At 41.5% G+C, this 23,035-nt stretch overlaps 1 long non-coding RNA gene across 2 annotated transcripts in view; it reads right to left on the bottom strand.

Annotated features, from left to right (window-relative positions):
• The window catches only part of LOC142436876 (uncharacterized), an 80,224-nt gene that overhangs the window by 9,895 nt on the left and 47,294 nt on the right, over positions 1-23,035 (bottom strand). For both annotated transcript variants that reach the window (XR_012782159.1, XR_012782160.1), the window contains exons 3-5: positions 18,975-19,120; positions 13,849-13,960; positions 306-399 (exon numbers count right to left, since the gene is read on the bottom strand). This is a non-coding gene — a long non-coding RNA (uncharacterized LOC142436876). The remainder of the gene's footprint in view (positions 1-305; positions 400-13,848; positions 13,961-18,974; positions 19,121-23,035) is intronic.

Here is a 23,035-nt window from a genome sequence, read left to right as displayed (position 1 = left end):
AGTGGATCAGGCTACAGTCTGGGCACCAGTTCTGAAAGGTACCTGGCCTGTGCAGGACAAGTGCCGGAAAGCTGGAAATACCAGGTCCTATTTCTACTAGCACGGTGAGGCATTTTGTGATTCCTTTCTCAAAGCAATATAGAAACACCTCCACCGACACCTAGCCCTGCACCTGGCAGATTCCAAGCACTCCTGTTTCCCCAGTGCTGAGACTCTCTCCACGTGGCCTGATCTAATCATCTGCAGGAAGGAGCTGGGCATAGCTAGGGATTATCACCAGTGGGAGCTCTCCTCCCTCTGCAGACCTTGTGGTTCACCATCAAGCCTCCAGTTGTCTCTGCAGGCTTCTGTGGGATGATCCTGAAGTACCAACAGTTCGGCCGGGAGTTGCCACAGCACCTGCAAGGGAAGCAAAGCACAGGAAGGTGCTGTGAACTCCGACGGCATGATTGAGAGCACAGCTGTGCTCTCTGTGGATAAACCAATTTAAAGGACACCTGGTATTATATCCCAGGCCCCAACCCAGCTACCTACCTGCAAATTTGGCAATCCCACAGCAGTGAGCTGTTCACAGGGCCGATCCAACACTTAGCTTTCCTTTTAAATATATTTTTTCACTTGCTTTGCTTCAATTTAAAGGTAGATGTACAAAAATAGCCTTATTCTTCCTTCCAATAGTATCCCCCTCTATTGTAATGTAAGGTCAACTTAACAGCATGAATCTGTTAAACCATTGTCTGCGGTCCCCAGCAAAAGCACAGTTTACCAACAAATACTGCATGCAACAGTACTTTGCACACACAGAGAAGAGATGGAGCTGGCTCATCAGTAACGGGTCTCACTACCCCCAGCCAGCAGTCTCACTTTGCGGCCAGTGCAGGGATGTTGTTTTGTAAGCATCCTTCGTTTGAGCTGCTAAAAGAACAGTGTTCCCTCCTCACCAGCAAAGATGACAAAATAGGGCTGTGCTATGAGGGAGAATCTACTGGAAGGCAGGGAGTTAGTTTTGTCGTCGTCGTTTGTATTCCTTGTAATATATTTAACAATCAGTTTGGGGAATGTTAGCATGTGTTCAACCAAAGGTAGAAGGGGCAGGCTGTAGGACACCAGACCTAAAGAGTATGTTTGAACACAGAAGCCCCTGGAAAGGCAGTGATCCAGCAAGGTCACCACATCCCAGGAGCCAGACTGACATAATTGATCCTAAACACAACTGGTTCAGTCCTGGACTCCAGGGAAGGACAGAAGAGTACACTTGGACTGCCTTCTTCCTCAACTTGCAATTCCTTTTGGGTTCACCTCAGATGTATTTTGCAATTGGGGGTAATTCTCTTGAGTTTTGTTATGTGTCTTTCTGTTTAACAGTATACGAACCCAGAATTGATAAATGTATAGAGGCAGCAAGACAAACAAGGATTTCTTGGAGATACAGTGGGGCAATGGGTGGGGTAAAAGGGAGCCGATATTAAAAAGTTCAAGAAAGATGTTTTCCTCCTGCTTGATGTGATGGAACAGTGGGATGATATGATATCTATGTTACTATGGGTAGACTAGAGAAACAAATTCATAGACACTCACGTCCTTGAGAAATAGCTTTATGTACAAGAGAACTCAAATATCAAGAAAACATCCCAGCCCAGTCCAGATCAATTCCTTAAGTCCAATCTTAGACCATATGTCCGATACGTATTTTTAAAGTCTTCTTCAGACTCACAAAACACATGCAATGATGCCAAATGCAGCAAGAGCACAGGCCAGTGGGTGGGAAGTCTTCTGGATCTGGTGGCATTGTAAGCATCTCAGCGCTCGCATGGGTCCACGTGATTTCTCCAGCTGAGAGCACTCACATAGTTCCACATGTCTTGTCAGCTGCAATGTCTCCCAGGAAGTCAACAGAAAGAGACAGAGAGAGACAGACTCCTACATTCAAGGAGGAATGAAGGAGTTCCCAGAATCCTCAGGAGGCCACTCCAACACAGAGGCCACATTGGCTATGATCTGATTAACTGGCTAGACTCCACCCCTTCACTCTTAATCCTGTGAAATTGACAAATGATTATATGACGACCACAGCTAACTATAAGATGGTTTGGGCAAAAAACAAATAATCAAATAAAATAATAAACATAGACTATTTCATTATGAAATTTTTTATTGTAAATTCAGTTATTGGTTTATATCACAATCCCTTTCCTGTTCAATATTTTAAAGTTTTTGAAATATTGTACTGGCAAGAATTTCTGTCCGTTTGCAGCTATGTGTGCAAAACTTTCTGTCATGTATTGGAACATATTTTTCTCATGAAACATGCAACAAAATACTATTTGCAACATTCTTCTCAGGTGTAGTTCAGTGGCATTAGAGTATTGTTTTCAACAATTAAAAACATCTGCAAAATTTCCCATCAAACATAACAGAAAACCACCCCCAAAATAATTCTGACTAGAAACTTTCCCCTTAACATCAAATAATTAACTAAAACGTTCCAGTTTCAATTATTTTGAATAGAAGCCTGATTTAAATACTTCCCCGTTCCTCTGTAAAGAAGGCAGCCTAAATCCTGTAGAATATCTTTGTCTTTGAGCCAGATTTTCTTTACCAGTATTTTTTGTGGCGTACATCTCAATATCAAAATCTGTATAAAGAGCTATGTCTGTAGATCATACTTCCTTTCACTGTATCCAGCTCACAGTGTTTGCAACTTGTAGCACTCTCTACCTCTAAAGCTTTTCCCACTGAGGGACCAGAGGTAAAAATAACCTCAGGGAGAAAGTTGACTTGCAGGGGTGCTTAGGCCCCACAGGAGCCTGGATACAGACTGCAGTTAGAGCTGCTGTGCTGACCACTATGGTAGCTCCAGTGCCCGTGTTTGGAAATCTGCAGAGACAACTCCAGGTAACACTCCTGACCAACAATCTGAATGCTTATGACCAGAGAAAATGTTACTGTGTGCCCCACAGAAGTTGGAAGACTGTGTAAGCCCAGGAAACACCTCTCCTGTATGTGATGGGTTGCTGTCAGCAGGGGGCTCAGAATACCCATCACCCACAGAGGGTACTAATCCATGGGAAGAAATATGACCTTCTTAAGACTTCTGTGGGTTCCTGTTTCCCCACAAATAACCTTGTTGGTAGGAAACACTTTTTTTCCAATATTAAACATGGACTATAACGCAGTATATTTTATCCTTTCCCAAATATTCTGAAATGTTATAGGGGAAAGGAGTTTTAGGGAGACATATACTTGTTTCCCTACGTGGTCAAAGGAATGAAAAGATTCAGGTAGGCCTAGTCTTGATTCCATTGCATGGTAAGCATAGAGATTGTCTTTAATTTCACCAGATCATCTGTGTACTTCTGATGGTAATAGATGTAAAGCTACATTAAACTTAAAATCTGCACAGATGTCCGCATGATTGGTAGAGTGAAGACCTCAAAGAGAGGGCTGTGTTCTCTCAAGGACTCCACCAGCATCACTTTTCTAGTGTGAGTCCCAGAGGCAGGGGCCCCATTCAGCCCTTTCCACCTTTACATACCATGCACCTCCCACACGCAAATGCCTGACAAGAACCCAAATAAAACCACAACATGCAAGGACTTAAATTCATAATCCTTCTCACCTGGAGAGCATTTTCTGGGTGTCACGAATCTTATCCACATGAACATGAAGCATGTGTGGGTTTTCTTCTTTCTGGCAACTCAGGGTGGTGAGTGGTTCAGGGAGTCAGACATGAAGTCTGGGAGTGAAGAATCGGGGCACATGACTCACTGGGTTTCTCTCTATCCCCAGCTGTATAGGCCCAGGTGCAGGTACAAGAGTCAGGCCCTGGACTAGTGAGGCCCTCACAGACCCTATCTCTCACTTGTGCGGTCTCTAGATTGTCTTTAACCAGCTATCATGTGACCTGGGTCCACCGGGCTCCAGGAAAGGATCTGGAGTGGATTGGGATAATATGGGAGAATGGGGGGCACAAACTATAATCTAGCTCTCCAGTACTGAGTCAGCATCACCAGGGATACATCCCAGAACCAGGTTAATTTAAAACTGAGCTCTGTGAATCCTGACGTCACGGCCATGTATTACTGTGCAAGTTACACAGTGATGGGAACTCAGTGTGAGCCCAGACACAAACTCAGTTTCAGCAGAGACAAGGGAATGAAGGCAGTGAGGCTTTCCTCTCAGAAGCTGTGGTTTCCCCACCTTGTCAGCACTTCTCCAGGGACTACCGTGTATAGTCTAGGGAACCTTCATGCATCTGAGGAAGAACATGCACTCTGTGGAAGTCTGGAAGGTCATCTGTCGCCAAGATGGTGGGCCATGTCAGTAGAGGGACAGCAACACAGAACACGGGTACCCATATGGTAAGTCACAACTGTCCGTTCACACACTTGGCCCAGGCCAAACTCCAGCACCTCTTCCTTTGTTTTGAAAGCTTTGTTACACTAACTCCAATGAAAGTTTTTCTTGTTGAAAATTTCTCATGATTAACGAGATCTGATGTCCACATATAAGATGTTCCACATTTAATTCATGCAAAGGGCTTTTTTCCTTTTGTCAAATCTCTGATGTGCTGTAAGGCATTGTGTCTGGCTGAAAGCTTTTCCACATTCATCACATATATGGGGTTTCTCTCCAGTATGAGTTCACTGATGAACAGTAAGAGAAGCCATCCAGATAAAGGCTTTTCCACATTCATGACATACATGGGGTTTCTCCCGAGTGTGAATTAGCTGATGAACAGTGAGAGAAATCTTCTGGATAAAGCCTTTGCCACATATATAGGGTTTTACTCCTGTGAATTTTTATATGAGTTTTGAGATTTCCTTTACGAATGAAGCTTTTGCCACATTCACTACATTTATGTGGTTTCTCTCCACTATGAGTTTGCTGATTAATAGTGAGAGCAGTCTTCTGGATAAAGCCTTTTCCACATTCACCACATACATGGGGGTTTTCTCCAGTATGAGTTCGCTGATGAACAGTAACTTTACTCTTTCTGATAAAAGCTTTTCCACATTGACTACACACATGGGGTTTCTCTCCAGTATGAGTTCGCTGATGAACAGTGAGAGCATGCTTCCGAATAAAGGCTTTTCCACATTCACCACATACATGGGGTTTCTCTCCAGTATGGGTTCACTGATGAACGGTGAGAACATTCTTCGTGAGAAAGGTTTTTCCACATTGACCACATACATAGGATTTCTCACCAGTATGAGTTCGCTGATAAACAGTAAATTTACTCTTCTGGCTAAAGCCTTTGCCATATTCACCACATACATGGGGTTTCTCTCCAGTATGAGTTCGCTGATGAACAGTGAGAAGAGTCTTCCTGATAAAGGCTTTTCCATATTCACCACATATGTGGGGTTTCTCTCCAGTATGAGTTTGCTGATGAGCAGTGAGATCACTCTTCCTAGTGAAGCCTTTCCCACATTCACTGCATACATAGGACATTCCTGCCACATGAGGTTCCTGATGTCCCTTGAGGTATGATACACTGTGAAAATTTTTCCCACATTGCAAGCATTTTCCTAGCTTTTGTCCTTCATGACTTTTTTGATAATGTTCATTGAGTTTGAACATTTTCTTGAATATTTGCCCACACTGACTGCATTCGTAGGTCTTATCTAGTATACCAATAATCTGGTGTTCATAGAACACAGAGTCTTCAATGAAGGTTGTTCCACATTTATCGCCTGTGTGTAGTTTCTCAATTTCATCAGACTCCTGATGCTGAATGCACTGTGACTTCATGAACCTGGGTGGTTCACACTCAGGGAATTTCATTTCAGTATTAAATTGCTCTTGTTCACTGTGGAGAAAAGTTTTCTCATCTTCTGTATTTTGTTGCTTCTGTTCTGATTTAATTCCAGAATGATTAAATCTGATTTTACATTTTTTTCATGTAATCCAAACATCTCATAAGTTTCCTTTGGAGGAAAATTATTTTTATGCTGAGAATATGTATTACATTTGTAGCACCATTCCATTCTGTCAATGCATCTTTCACATTGCAAGTGCTCAAGCAAATGATCATCATCTTTCTGGATTTCTATAAAAGAACACAACATTGACTCTTTTAAATATCTTGGTTTTCAATGGACCCCATAAAATACACATTGATATAAAGTAGATCTTTAGTGACAACCCTCTTTTATGACTATAAATAAAACACTATGCTTAATGTTTATTGCCCATTGGACGAAATACAATCATGTAAACAATTCAAATGGTAAAAATAGTTACTATAGAAATCAGGTTGGATATGAAAGTGATAAATGGACACAGGTTTGATATTTGCTTAAAGAGGTACATGAATACATACAACAAACATAACAGAAGGAAGACATGAGACCAATAGACCACAGGAGTGATATGACTTGCTAATTCCATTTGGTAGAGGTTAAATGTATTCATTTAATCAATCTTTACTGAAAGACAACTAAGTGCTAGATAAAGTTGGGAATGCGAAACATGGCGAATATTCTACTTGGGAGAAAACCATTTTTACAGGTATATATGAAAGGGATTATGGTACAGAAACACATTCCTTATGTTTGTGGAGCCTGTATTTTAGCTCACAGCACTCCTCTTACAGTGCTGTCCTGTGGTGGCGTGCAGGTTGCTGTGATGCCAGAAGCACTGCCACCCAGTGTTTCAAATACAAGCAGGACCACCCATGGTGCACAGGTCTTAGTGGATTCTCCAGAAATAGGGACTGGGAGGAAGATCTGGTGATCGACTTCTGGAACATGAACCCCTCAGGTTTAATGGCAATGAAATAACACTGAACAAGTACTAAATCCTCAAAGTACAGTCAACCATAATGATGTAGATGGAGGAAAAGCTTTGGGGACCTTCAGTGCTTGACATGGCATGACTGAAAATGAGAAAAAATAGCTGCTAATATCCTCTAGTAAATGGAAAATGGCATACATGCAATATTGTCATGAAAAATTGCAAGTTGTCAAAACAAAATGGAATGGTAAAAATTGATAGTGTATGCATTATTCAACTTTAATAGACTGGTACTGGCTATTTTTAATTAGATAATCAAGTGGTTTATAAGGCTGAGATCGACAAATTCAAGAAGACTGGCATCATATTCATTATCCAAAAGCACACTGCAATATCTTCCCTGATGTATAATTTTGTCAGTGGTAGGCTAATATTCATATGCCTGCAAGCAAGACCAGTTAGTACAAGTGTTATTCAGTTTTGTGCACCAATTAAAGCAAACATAGAAGCATTCACAAAGTTGGAGAAGAGTCCCAGTCACATACTCTTAGTTAAATATCATCGCCACACTATCCTTTCATTGTAGTGCCACCTTAATGATACCTCATACAAGCGCATGGCTAATTACTATCTGCCAGCTGCTTTAACGACAAGAGCAGACATGTTGTTGTTATTGTTCTCCCCGCTCAGGAGACAATTACTCCACTCCACCTACCCTCAGCACTGGTCTTAAGTTGCTCATCCAATTATTTCAGGGATCCCGAGGCTAAAGATCCTGCCTACCTTGTTAGGTAGCTAGGTGTCTGCCTGTGTTTGTGTGGGAGGCGGGGGAGCTGCATGCCCTGAGATTATATAAATTGGTGAAAGAATGCAAAGCCTTTTTATTTCTGCCCTTCAATTACACACCAGTCCTTTAGGACCCATCCAGTGGGCATTTAAGAGAAAGAGATAATTGATTCCTTAAGTGACAGCAACAAAGGGAACCTGATTGCTTTCAAAGCTAGGCATCTTTCAGCTGAGAAGCAAGAAGTCAGGCACCTGTAGCAGCTGTATACTAACATCTTCCTGGAGGGCAGTTGGGGGGAAATCTCTGTCTGGAGATTGCTCATTAGCAGTTCTAGCTTTGGGACTTGTGGGGGTTTTCTTCCAACACTAGAACTGGTCTTCCAAGCCCTGTGGTCAGGAGTACAGATATAAGGCTGCTGCTCACACTTTCATCCAGGTTCTGTTTACCACCACAATAATGAAATTGAGGGGAGAAGGGATAAAGGAGAGCTGATATCAAGGAATTAAAGAAGAAAAAGTTTTCAAACTGTGGTAGCTATTGTACAGGACTGCTCCATGTAATTGAACTATGGGAAGTTATGATATCTATAAGAGCTCCCAATAAAATATTTAAAAATATATATTGAAATTTTCACATGAATTTTTCAGCCTGACATTGATCAACCAAACAATCATACACACTGATAAGTGTAAAATTTGGGGAAAGTAGCAGTAGTTGGAAAATGTGACCTTAGTAACAGAAATGACACACAGGTTCACTGATAACATTTTGAGACTAATGATGAATTCATAGCAAATTCCTTATTAAACACCAGAAATGGAAACTACACATATGGATTTTCCGGAATGGAACAAATGAAAATCAAATCAACCACATCTACAGAAAGAAATGGTGGAGAAGCTTATAAGTCAAAACACGCCCAGGGGTTAACTGTGGAACAGATCATAAATTGCTCAAATCCAAGTAGAAGCTAGCCAAAGTAGCTAGAGCACAGCTTAGAGACTATGTAAAGAATAAACATGAGGAATAAAAGTCTGACTGAAGACTAATGACAGAGACCAGATGAGATGTGGGATGACATGAAAGGCAACTTACACATGGAAACCAAAAGGCTACTCAAGAGACAGAAAAGAAAAGAGAGCAATATTGAATGTACTATGCATTGTTTGAATAACAGCAATAAAACCTATTGGAATATACTGCAAAAATGTTCTTTAGAAGCAGCAACAGTCATCTTTCGTGTATTGGACCTGTTAAGAAGGGGTGGGCCTAAGGAAGGGACACTACATAGTAAGAAATATATAGCAGACATTGCTTAATTAAAAAAAAAACATGCCCTTTCCACTTACAAAAATTATTGGAGGAACAGACAACTTAAAAAAATCTTACAGGTAGAAAAAAATGTAAGGTACAGTGCTAAAGTATACTTTAAGCTGATAATTTTCTTGCTAGGAAGATGATTTTAGATACCTGGAAACAACAGAAGTCATAAATATATTTCACCAAAAGGAGTAAAATATGGGGAAATATGTCTGTTAAAGAATTCCAACAGAGAAGGCAAATTGACCATCTCTCTAAGAAAACAGAAAGAACTGACATCACCTGCATGAAGAAAACTTTAAAGGAACAGGACACCAAATGAGAATATGGACACCAAATCTTTAGAGAAACTCCAAGGGGGGAAGCTAAGGAAGCACAAAGGAGACCCGTTTATGGTGGGAGCTCAAGATGCAAGATGGTGCTGCATACTGCAAATGGATATCCATTCTTACTCAGTAGGGGAGGAATGTGCTGTATTCAGAGGACAGTTACTAATTCAGAGTTCTCTGTTTGGAGAGAAGCGTGCAAGACAGATTTTCATAGTAAAGTGGAAACATAAAAGAAGGGAAAATTTCAGAATGTTAAAGAAAATTATGGAAGCAAACACACTTAGTGTAAAACAAGAAAATGGAAATCTAATCTCATAAGAGCTACAGGTGTACTTCCCTCAACATCTTGGACAAGTGAACTCTCACATACAAAGTAGCACACACTTTTATGCATTTTCTGACACCTTTCATAGATATGAGGCCTTCTCCCTGTTCAATCAACTACCCCAGCCAATTCCCCTTAAGGTGTTTTGACCATGCATCTGAGAAAATTCCACTATAGCTTGCTTCTAATACCAAACACAGTTCTCTTGTTCCAATTGAGAGAAAGCTTCTGGGGTGACAATTAGATAACCTGTTTAAGGGAAATTACAGAATCTTGGACACACCAAAATTAACGTAAAGTTTGTAAAGACTGCAGTTTTGTATTTCTAGAAAAATAATGTTCAAAGGAACAAAGTAAATAGCATTCTTTCAAGGGTAGAAGACCTAACCCACTAACCTAGGATGAGAAAATGCAATGAGAATCTACCTCTTTGAGAATACCACAAACACCGCAAAGTTTTTAACATATAAGACAGGAAAAGCCAGTGACGAGGTCAATGACTTGAGAATTCTCCTCACCAATGGAAACCAGGTTGCGATAGTTCTCCAACATCACATCCTGATATAGGGTTTTCTGAGCAGAGTTCAGGAGCTGCCATTCCTTCCGGGTGAACTTTACAGCCACATCGTTGAATGTCAGTGGTTCCTGTAGTAAGAGGGGTCTACTTAATGAAGTATTTTCCATTTGAAGATTTAAAAAAATATATATCTTACAGTAAAAAAAGCAAAACAATAATAAAAACTATTGTGGTAGTTCATTCCATAATGTGTCATTAACTGAGGACTTGGTACAAAATATTTTACCTTATTTCTACATTCACGACCATCAGCCGAGAAAACTAGCCCTAATTTTAGAAAGATCTCCAGTGTTCTGAGAAATAAATGTTTTCAAATACATTCTCCAGGTCAAATACTGTGCCCCCACAATAGCTAGCTCCACATTAAGGAGCAGGCTTAAAGGAGCTCCCATAGTAGAGGAATCATTTCTGTACCTGGCTACTTCACTATGCCTGAAGGTTATCTGTATATCTGAGCAATCAGGTTCTAGAGCCAGCCCAACATAAATGTAGCAAACACCTGGGGAGGGCACAGGGCCGGTTTGAAGTCAACTAACACTAGGTCAAGATGGTAACTCAGCATCTTGCTTGTTTAGAATTTTACCCGCTTATGATATGACCCATTAACTATGTACATGCTAACTGCATGACACGAACGCCTTATGGAAAGACCTGTAAGCTCCATTATATATACCCACTGGAAAATATATTCACTCTCTCAGGCCTGACATGGGAAGAGAGCCCCTGTGTCCAGCTGTCTGCTCTCTGTCTTTTAATATTTTCACAATTGCAATGTCACTCCTGAGGATCACTTTTGGAGTGTTGGGGACCCCAGTGCCTGAAAATAATGCACCCACTCTTAACATTAGAATTTTGAGTTCCAGTGACATTATCTGAATGTTCTAGAAATAGCTCAGCTTTATAATCACACAAGGTAGATAAAGACCTATTTGTTATCAAATGGCATTAGGGTTTCTACCAGCATCACCATTATTAGAGGCTCGGTACCTTCAGTGGCAATAAGTACTGGGAACAGTGCAGATGGGGGAGGTCAAACATACCTCAACTCTCCAACACTTTTTGTCAACTCTAAAACAAGTCAATCCTTCCACACCACTCTGTCTCACTTCTGGGTTTGATAATCTGTTGCTGTGGTCACACAACACTCAATAGATCAAAGTGGTCTATTAATGAACAAGGTACAACTCGGGATCAGGAACAAGAAGCTATAAGTCAGAACCAAGATCAGAATGTTCATAGACATTATCTCCCTTACTGAGTGCAGAACAACTTTCTAAGCTCTTAAAGGCCACCTTAGGACAAGCTCCTCTTGACAACCTTAGGACAAATTCTCCTCAGCCACCTTTGGAGTGAATTATCTTAACTTTAATTGCAAGGTCCTCTTGAACTTGCCATCTTTCACCACATGCTCTCCAAGGCGCCCCCAGCCTAATTCTGCTGGGTGGATCTCTGGAGCCTTCCTAATCTTGCCTAGGCAGGGAAGATGCTGGGTTGGCCCAAGAAGCCAACATATTAAGAGGGAGAGAGAGAACTGCCTGCAGGCATGGTTTGAGAGGAGACAGTGAGGCATTATCCTGTCATCTGAGCTGTTGATTTGGGTTTATTAGCCCCTGCAGCCACACAGTTCAGAATGAACCCATGGATTAGGGATTTGCAGCTTCCAAAAAATTAATGTGGCATTTCCTTGAATGGCAACTATGAGCTGCCTGTGTGACCTGACTTGAGAGCTTCCTCCACTCTATGAGCCATTAGCTTGCTGTCTGACCTTCCAATTTGGGTTCCTCAGCCCCTGCAACCTATTAGCTGACGAGATTCAACAACTTCTCTTTGTGAGGCAGTGGACTGTGGTCTGACCTGATGATCTGGTTCATCAGCATTTATAAACAAATCAATGAGGAAAAACCTACAGACTGATTCCTGACCTTTATATAGATCTGGAACTCACCAGCTTCCACATCTTGAAGAGCGATTTATTTACTTGATGACTTTTGAGTTTTGTGAGATGTTGCTGAGCAAATCATGGACCATCTTGAACCTCTACCACATAGGGATGGGTCTACTGCTGCTCCTGCAAAATGAACTGTACTATTCATGGGTCAAGAGCTGCACCAATGGAGACAATGACCAGGGCAGAAGGGACAGAGTGACAGAGCCAATGGTGTCAGGTCCAGAAAGGGCTTTTCAGCCAAGAAAGTGGGACAGGCAGGCAAGATCAAGAAGAGGATATTCAAAAGTAGTTGAGAGGACCATATAAAGATGGAACTAAGAAATGAGCCTATCTTTAGAAGGAAAAATGTCTGATAGGGGACAGGGAAAACAGGCCTTCCCTGAAGAAGAGCAAATGTGCCTACATGGTTCTTTAATATGAAAGTCAATGTGTAGCCTACTAATTCTGATACCAAATTATACTCTGTTACTGAGTAAAACTTGTACCTGTGACTCTGGACTGTAATTAGTCCATGGCCACTGCAAAAAAAAAAAAAAAGAATAAGCTGAGTAGGAGAGGAGTGTGGCAAAGATACTGGTGTCAGACTGGAAAACCATTGGAGGGTACAGGTCTGTCTAAGCTCTGCCTCATATGAATCAGAGCTGATGTTGACAGTTAATTCTCTCTCCTGCATCTCTAGTTAGAGGAGGTGAGATGCTGTCTCATTTTTAAACCACTAATGCAACAAGACCCATTTTAGATGCATTGATGAGAATGCTGCTGAGTGGGAGAGTATTTAACATATCACCTTCAGAAATAAGCATTAAAGAAAGTTACTCAAACAAAAATCCCATGGACTACTGAACTCTCCTAAAGAAGTGATTTTATTTCTCCTTAAAAACCATGTATAGCATATAATTTGAAAGATATGCTGGCCATAGAATAATAAATTATGAGCTGGAAGATGTTATCCAAAGAATCCTCAGTGCTATATTATGTTCAATGTCAATAGTTTATTGTTAATCCTATGATCAATATATTCCTAATCTTCTCCAGCCAAATGTTGAAATCAGAGTAAAAGTTTAGCTCTAAGTTCTACTATTTCAAATTTCTGCTTTTCCAATGAACTGAATCAGTATTATTCAGGCTCCTACAATTCCAGTAGAAAATACAGAAAAGGATAAAACACATCAGAAGCACCTGAGCCTTGGCCATTTTCTTTGGTCCTTAGGACACTACAGGCAACTGGGATGCTCTGTCTTATCTGGATCAGCTCTAATGATGCTCACAAATTTCAATCTCTCGTGAGGAAATCCCAAAAGTAATAATACAAGGCACTCTTCCTCCTTCCTCTAAGCTGCTGGTGATGCACCATCGGCAGGCTGATGGGAGAATACAGTGTAACACATAACCAATAGGTCCAGGTGCTGTTACTGCTCTTTCCTTCTTCTAAACACCCAAAGTCCCCAATACTGTTAACGGTGTCCTTACTGAGTAATGGGAAACATGCTTATACCATGAGCAATAAAATCTAAAACTCATAATGTTCACACATGTGAATAAAAGATTATTTTATAACAAATAGAGATTGGGCAATCAAATATAAATATAAAAAAATAAACAAAGAGTTGGATCCCTACCCCACAGCATACAAACTACCAATTCCTTACTGTGTGACTCTCAAAGAGAATGACAAATCAATGAACCTTTAAGATGATTATGTTAATTAAAGCATCTGGAAACATTTTACATGGGATATATAAAGAGCTATTATAAACTAAAGATTATTTTATAGGAGAACTATAAATTGTAAAATAACTTTAGAAACACTTTTAAACTCACCATCAAGTAGAGTTAGACATATAAGCTGCAGATAGGACACAGGAGAACTGCTGTACAGAGCTTCCAAGATTCTAAAGCCATGACAGGATGCTAATGGGTGTGTACCTCTGACCTTGAGGATAGAAGTCCAACACTTAACACATGTCAAAAACAAGGCTCCATAATAAACATTTATATGACATTTATTAGATTGAAATTTATATCTATACATATATAAATTACATATAAATGTAAATGAAGAAGTATATATCCCCCAATAATGAGTGCACTTTTGAATCCCAATATAGATAATGTTTTTAATATACCATTATTTGTAGTACCTAATGCAGTTAGATCAGTGGTTCTCCACCTATGGGTTGAGACCCTTTTGGGGGTTGAAGGACCCTTTCACAGGGGTTGCCTGATTCATAACAGTAGTAAACTTACTGTCATGAAGTAGCAACAAAAGTAGTTTTATGGTTGGAGCTTCACCACAACATGAGGAACTGCATTAAAGGGTCGCAGCATTAGGAAGGTTGAGAATCACTGAGTCAGACAGGTGGTCTATACAAGTACACAGTCTAGCTATGCCCCCTTAACTTCCTCCAAATTATTTACCTGGGTTTGTCGCCTGCCAATGTGAACGAGGAAAAGTTGTCCCTCATAGTGGTTACTGTCAGGCTGCTAATTGCAAGGTCAGCAATTGGAAACCACCAATTTCTCCTCGAAAGCATGAGTGACATGGCTTTTTACTCCGTTATAAAGTTACAGTCTCATATAAGACAATCGGGCAGCTTGGCCAACAATACATTGGTACCGTTGTGCCTTGTGGTTATGTAAATAAACTGTCTGAAACCTAACCTACAGATTAGTTACTTTGGAATTCATGTTACAACTAATTGAGTTATTTCAGAGACAGAAATTGGGATCTCACTACCAACAAAAAAGAAGAACCAGGGGGACTTCCGGCAAGATGGCGAAGGAGTAACAAACACCAGAGGAACTCCACAGAATTCAAGCTAGGAGAGTTACTTAGAGATAACTGAACACTGCTGGAATGCAGGAGGAGCATCATAAAGACAAGTAGGCACAGACCCATGGGGTTTTGAGGGGCTGGGGGCTTTTGGTTTACTTCAGTGGAGGCCGGCTGGGGCTTGACCTTTGCCCCGCCACTGTCTCTGCCAGAGCCAGGACCATTTGGAGCCTGTAGGGCTGCTTGGTCTCAACACAGCCACAGTTTGCCACCACCTGCCTTGGGGCAGGCACTAGACCTTTGCATCTCCTCTCTGTCACCCTATCAGCCTTGGAGGGCTGTGCAGCAGCCTTTTCTCAACACAGCCACAGCTTGCTGCTACCACCTCCGAACAAGGATTAAACCCTTGCAGCTCCTCTGGCCTGGATAAGGGCTCAGCTACATTGTTGCTTTCTATCCATCTCTTCACTATATTCCCCCTCCCCCGCCCCTCATGGGCACATTTGGCTTGCTTTTTAACTTTTTTTTCTCCTCTTTTCCTCTTTCTTGGTCTCTCACACTCTACTGCTAACCTCCAGACCACTCCCTTAGCTTAGGGCATTTACACCTGAGCCACACGCAGCTAGGTGAGCTCCACCCTGTGTAGTTAGCAGGCTGGAAAAATCCCTGCTGGCCCCCAACAGGGGATACTCTGCTCAACTTCTGACTGGGGAACTCCTTCCAGCCTTTGTGCCTGTGGGGCATAAGGCAGCTCGGCCAACACTCCTCAACAAAAGTTACTGCAGGAGCCTCTGCCCAACCTCTGCAACACCAAAGCAGGCAACCCTTCTGGGTCACTCCCCCGAGAGGGAAGCCACAGGAGGACAAAGTGGTAGGTTAATTCCATAGTGAAATAAGCTATAGGCAGTTCAAAGTCTCCCAGAGAGAGCCAGTGCTCTTCGACTCCCTGGAAAATGGCACCTGGCTCATCTAAAACAACGCAACACAAGCAGCCATCAGCCCCAAAAACCTCAACAAAAAAAGGAGAGGAACAAAAGGCAAAGCCAGAAGATGTCCTGAACATAATGCATGCATAGAGGAAGCAGACATTGAGCTGCCACAGAAAGAAATTTTCAGAATGTTACTTGGAGTCAGGGGATATGAGGGAAACAATACAGAAAAATGATGAAATGATAGAAAAGGTAAAAACCATAAATCAAAGAGAAATACAGGAGCTTAGGGAGGAGATAACAAAAACCAGTAGCACACTCATGGACCTCGACAAGCAACTGGAAGAATCAGAGGCCCGCATCAGTGACTTGGAGGACAGCCAAGCAGACTTCAACAAACGAGAACAAAAATCTAATAAGATCATCAGAGAAGCTGAAGAAAACTTAAGAACTAAGTCTGATGCTATGAAGCGGTACATCATTAGAAGTATTGGCTTACTGGAGGAAGACACAACAAAGAAGTCATCTGCAACAGTAGTGAGAGAATTCTTGGAGGAAAGCTTCCCCAGCTTAGTGAATTAAAACAAGGCAACCATTCAGGAAGCTGAAAGAATCCCAGCAAGACTGGATCCCAAGAAGAAGTCATCAAGGCACATAATAGTTAAATTATCCAACTTTGAGGAAAAGGAGAAAATCATGAGAGCAGCTAGGGGAAAACAAGCAATCATATATAAAGGTTCCCAAATAAGAATATGATCAGACCTATCAGCAGAAACTATGAAGAAGAGAGAGTGGAGTAACATTTTCAAAAAATTGAAGGAAAACAATGCAAACCCAAGAATACGCTACCAAGCCAAATTATCAATCAAGATAGATGGAGAAGAGTCATTACATTGCACGCTCATCTCGATAATATGATCACTGAAGACAGATTTGTGCATAAGCAAATGTGGTGAAGAAAGTTGATGGTGCTCAGCTATCAAAAGATATAGCATCTGGGATCTTAATGGCTTGAAGGTAAAAAAGCGGCCATCTAGCTTAGAAGCAACAAAGCCCACATGGAAGAAGCATACCAGCCTGTGCAATCACAAGGTATCAAGGGATCAGGTATCAGGCATCATCAGAACAAAAAATCTTACCATAGTGAATCAGCGGGGGAGTGTGGAGTGGAGACCCAAAGCCCATTTGTAGGCCACTGGACATTCCCTTACAGAAGGGTCTTGGGGAGGCGATGAAACAGTCAGGGTGTGATGTAGCAACGATGAAAAATACAACTTTGATCAAGTTTCTGGGTGCTTCCTTCCCCCCTCCAACTGTCATGGTCTGAATCCTGACTTGCAGGTCTGACTAGACCAGGGGATGTACACTGGTGCAGATGGGAACTGAAAATGCAGGGAAGCCATGGCAGATAATCCCCTCAGGACTGGTGGTGTGAGTGGTGATATTTGAAGGGCACAGTGAGGTTGGGTTGGAAAAGTGGAACCTATTTCAAGAATCTACATGTGACCTCCTCCCTGGGGGACATACAACAGAAAAATGGGACACAGAAATATATGACAAAATAACAATTTATAAATTATCAAGGGTTCATGAGGGAGGAGGGAGTGAGGAGGGAGAAGAAAAATTGAGGACCTGAAGCCAGGGGCTTGGGTGGAGAGCAAATGTTTTGAGAATGATGAGGGCAACGAATGTAAAAATGTGCTTTACACAATTGATATATGTATGGATTGTATTAGGAGTTGTATGAGTCCCTAATAAAATGACTTTAAAAAAAAAAGAACCAGGAGTAGGGGCCTTTAGATCCCAGATTCTTTCACAGAAATTCTTCAATCCAGCAGACAGGCAGCTGTGACACAAGAGTGGACATGAAGGGAAGAAGCAGCAACAGAGACATGGTGGCAGCAGAACCAAGAGCCTGAGACAGAGCAGTGGCATTCCCAGACCACAGAACAAGAGAGCTAAGTGCCTTTGGGCAGGAGGTTAGAGGTGAAATAGGGGTACATTTGAGTTCTTATCTGGGGAACTAGATTTGCCAACCCACATAGAGCTAAGTGTGTCTGGTATAAGGCTAAGGTGCAGAGAGAGAATTTATCCGCAGAACTAAGAGAACTTTGTAATTTTTGTATATTTAGGACAGAAGCCAGGGGGTTGTAGGGCCTGACCTCACCTGCAGGTACGGCTGTCAAGATGCTGTCCCAGAGAACTGTACCTTGAGGCACTGATGATGCTAAATTGTGTGTTAGGGTGGAAAAGTGACTTCTTTGTCAAACATAATTTGAGGAGAGCATTTATTGAACGTTAAGAGACAACAAAAGATACGCACACACATCATATGGATAAGGGAGGCCATTAGCAGTTCAAATGCAACTGAGGATTCAGAGTCGGGACCCTAGATAAATAGGACACAGAACAAAAGGCCATGTCACAGATCATGATTGGTGGCAAAGCAATACATCAGATACAGGTGGGACTGCAGCAGCAGGAATGGGACCATAATTGGGACATGCACATTATTAGATAGAAAGACTTAAAAGATTGGTCCAGGGCCTTCAAACTGAGGCAATCAAGGCCAGACTCATAACAATGGCCCCTGTGCTGTCCTCGCTTAGGTGAGCTCCATCAAGGATACATCTAGGCAGGCCCTTGGAGGGGGATGGATGGAGAGGAGTGCAGGCAATCTATTTTGTAAGGCATTTTCCGCAAGGGTAAGATGATCTACATTCTTGGCTAATTATCAAAAGGAATTCAATGGAGGCTTAATCAAACTGGGGAGGCAGCAAATGGACTGTCATCAGCAATGCAAACCTTAAACCCAACTCAGTGCCACAGAGTGGATTCTGGTTACAGTGACCCTTTAAAGGGAGGTGGAATGGCCCCTTGTGGATTTCGGAGACTATAACTCTTACCAAGATTGGAAACCTTGTTTTTCTCCTCAGGGGTGACTTGTAATTCTGAACTGCTGACCTTGCAGTTAGCAGTCCAATCTGTAACCACTATGCCACCCGCCTTTTGCAAATTGGAGTGCTCACAATTTAAGTTCTAATACAATTATACATGGTTACATTATCAGCAAATTCTATCATTCCGGGAGATGCGCAAATTGCTCGGACCCCGACCAATGGGGCAGCCTGGGTTCTTGTACACTGGTGTTTCCTGGGTTCAGACCCCAGAAAGCTCAGATCCCTCCTGCTTCCCCTCAAACTCCTCTGCCCAGTGCTGACCCCAGGAACCCCAGGGATGCTCACCCTGCTTGGAGTCAGGTGAATGGATTTGGTTCACGACCCAGTCAGAAGTTGAAGTCCTTCCTTGTCATGCTTCAATGTGCAAGACACTAGTACCAGATTTCTAGCTCCCTAGACTGGACTGTATTTCTCTGTGGCAAATCTTTGTTCTGAAACAGAAGAGGAGGCAATGTTGAAAAAGGCATATCACTTTCTTGGCCTGTACTTCTTGCGCTAAATAGTGACCACCCCCACCACCTGGGATCAAAATCCTGCTCAAAGCTGAGGGTTTGCATTAAACAAGGGTCCACTCTATCTTTGCAGAGCAATTTTACTAATTTCCCAAATATCATGATCAACTTTGGATCCACAAAGTGGAAGTACTTAAGGCCTCAAATTTCTCAAGCTCCATTGAAGGTAAATATCTTCTTTTCACCAGCAATCTAACTGAAGAACGGAATATTTTATGAAGAATGTTCTTTAAAAGCCCATAACGGAACCTCAGACCAAAACCCTTGACATATCTGGTGAAAGTGATCAAGCTGAATCACGCTCATATCTGCCACTCCAACTCAGGCTGAGCTTCTCATTAAGTAAAACCTACTCCAATCCCCTTGCATCCTGGGTATTCTTTACAATATCTATTGTGTGAAGAAATCCCTATGGTTGGGTAGCCCATTTATGCACAATAGTGTAGTAACTAGAGAAAGTTTTTGTACAGGTGGACAACAAGAGACAGAGCGACACCAATAGCACATCCTAGAGGTACCTTGGCCAAGATAGAGATATTCTAAACAAGAAAACAAGCCAGGGGAATCCTTATTTGCTACTCTCTTAAGCTCTTGTGTTTACAGATGTCCGATTTTAAAGCCTTTGGGAAAGACTGCAGCTTACAGTCATGGAATGGCAAGGGGTCATGGTAAGAGCCAAGGTGAGGGAAGATGCTTAAAAATGCAAGATGGATCCAGAAAAGAGATGACTGATCAAACCATTTTGTCATCTTGACCTAAATTCTGGATTCCAAGCTTTCTAGGTAATGCTGACTGATGGCAAACAACACACACTGTAGTAGTGGGCTTATTGGCTTGGGTTCAAGGATGTCCCATCCACAGTCTCAGGTGTGAGTGACGATTTGTCCCGTCAAGAGGGGTGTAAATCATTTATCACTCTAGAGGATCCAGCCAGAGCAAGTGATCTATGAGAGTCGAGTGGGTTTCAGGATGTTCAGAAAGTTTACAATCAACTGAATCACAATTCAATTCCATGAGAAACTTCAAGGCTAACTGTAAGACAGATTAAAGTTGAAGATTCTGGCAGCTAGACAGGAGAGTATTCACGCAATATGAATAGACGCTTTATTCTTTTTGTCTAAGTTCACGTTATTGGGTGAAACATAACAATAATTGTCAGAGTAACCTTATTAATATTTTCTATGAGACCAGTAATAACCTGTAAACAAGGTCAGATAATGATACTTCAAGAAAACTGTAGAGCAATATTGATAATGGATCTACATGAAAAAGTTCTTGAAAACATTGGGAATAGAGTCAGAAAACACATGAAAATAATTACACATGATAATTAAGTAGAATCTATCCTAGAGTTGATTTAATATAAGAAAATGAGCACTGTAATATATACCAATTAATGTAAAAAAGAATTAATAATCTAAATAGACACAAAACTTACTAAACAAAGTCAAAGACTTTTCATGCTAAGGAAAAATAACTCTACAAATCTAACATAAAACAAATATAGTTCAAAATGTTAATATGCTAATATACATTCCTAAAAAGAAAAAGTCATACTTGAAAAAACATCACCCCACGTCAGAAAAAGGACAACCATAAATGTCCACTTTTACCAGTGATATTAAAAATTGACTGTATGTTCTAACTAGAGCTACCAGGTTCACTTTTTTTTAAGGAAGAGGCTTCCAAAAAGACATAAAAATTCCTTTAATCATAATTTAATTATCATATCCATAAAATATTCACGATATGCCATGAATAGCTAATAAATGCTAAAACATTGTAGGCTACATTTAAACACGCTGAAATAACTCTTGGTACTTAACTCCCTAACTATTAATTGTTAATCAGAAGTGGAAGGGGAAGGTGGGGGGAGAAAGAGGGAACCTATCACAATGATCTACGTATAACTCCCTCCCCAGGGGGATAGACAACAGAAAAGTGGGTGAAGGAAGACATAGGGCAGTGTAAGAGATGAACAAATAATACTTTACAAATTATCAAGGGTTCATGAGGAGGGGGGAATAAAAATGAGAAGCTGACAGCAAGGGCTCAAGTAGAAAGAAAATGCTTTGAGAATGAGTATGCCAACAAATGTACTAATGTGCTTGACACAATGGATGGAGGTGTGGATTATGATAAGAGTTCTACAAGACCCAATAAAGTGATTTAATAAAAAAAGAAATACAGCATGATCAAAATTATAGCATTTATCTTACAGAAAAGGAAGTACAAATGTATTCAGATTAAAACCCTGAAACAGGGAATTTGTTTCCACCCATTCTGTGATGAAAGCATGAATTTAGAGTCCTGTAGTTTTCTGTAGTGTTGAAGGTCCTCATATACTGATGAATTAATAAACTAAACCAAGGCATTCGTGTGCACATATAATATTAGAGTGACTATATAGACACACATATATGTATGTGATACACACACATATATGTATGTGATACACACACATATATCAAGCTGGACAACAGATAGGATTGATGCTCACCCAAAAACTGAAGTTTGGGGACTTGAACACACTGAGCCATGGATGCTCTAGGTAGCATTGGACCCATGGGCTTCAGTTGGACTGGGCTGGGATGTTCTCTTGATGAAAAGCTCTCTCTTATGCATATGTCAGTGTCTATAGTTTTATTTTTCTAGAGAACCCAGCCTAAGGCAGAACCCCATCACATTAGTGTCATATGAGGGCGAAAAGGTGTACCTGACATGCTGCTCTTGGAGAAAAACACATCACAAGGAAAGTGTGAAAAGATAATCAACAATTCCCTGACACTGAGCCAGTCCTATGCTCCTCTAGGTCTGTGGAATTTTGGTGGAAGAAAATCTATTTATAACAAAAATATCAGAGGGGCCAGCCCCAATCCCAACTAAGAGGACAGCTGCCCCTTCCCCCAGAAGAATTTACTTCAGAGGACAACACTGAAGCTACAGCTCAGGGAAAGGGACATGTCTGATCAGAGCACACGGGAGAAAATGAAGGGGGAGGAAGAGAGAGTGGAGCACACATCCTGGCCCACCAAGCTTTGAGGACAATATGCCTGCTCTGAGCAGCCCATGCAAAAAGAAGCACTATGGCTGCCCCGACTATGAGTCATGACATCCCTCACTGACCTATAGCCCTATAGGGGACAACACTGGAGACAGTTTGGGAATTGCATCCGATCTGACCCCACCACACCCAGGCAAAACACTAAGGGTGTTGTGCAACAGAACAGCAAGGGAAGTAGAGCAAGGAAGTCCCAAGAGTACCAAAATTAGACTCGGGGGCCAGGGCGTGGCACCCCATCAGACTCCACAGAAAAGCACTCCTAAAGGTCAACATAGAGACCTCTAACTTTTTACAGGCTTTTCTCTTTTTTCCCTTTTTTTCTTGTTGCTGTTGTTTTGTTTTCTTTTGTCATTTTGTTTTGCTCTTTTGTGTGTATGTGTGCTTGTGTGTGTGTATGTGTGTGTGTGTGTGTGTGTGTGTGTGCATATTATATCTGCACTTCTAACTAGATAATATAGGCCAGATAAACAATCTGGAGGAGAAAGCAACAGGACCCATGGTTGGGGCGGGGAGCATGACATGGGAGAAGGGGAGGTGGGGGAAAGAAAGTGGTGTTAACCAACCCAGGGAAAAGGGAACAATCAATAAGTGATCCAAAATAGTGGGAAACAGAAAGATTTCTCCAAGTCATCTCCCCCAAATATATGTTAGACTTAGGACACTGCTCACAATTAATGGTAAATAATTGTCAAGTTACCTCCCTGAAGGCAATCAGCTGTCAGAGGACTGTCTAGTCCCACCACATATAGGGCCCATCCCTGCTGTTAAGG

The sequence above is a fragment of the Tenrec ecaudatus genome, unplaced genomic scaffold, assembly GCF_050624435.1.
Source record: "Tenrec ecaudatus isolate mTenEca1 unplaced genomic scaffold, mTenEca1.hap1 Scaffold_739, whole genome shotgun sequence".
Lineage (NCBI taxonomy): Eukaryota > Metazoa > Chordata > Mammalia > Afrosoricida > Tenrecidae > Tenrec > Tenrec ecaudatus.
This window is presented reverse-complemented; position numbering and strand designations above follow the sequence as displayed.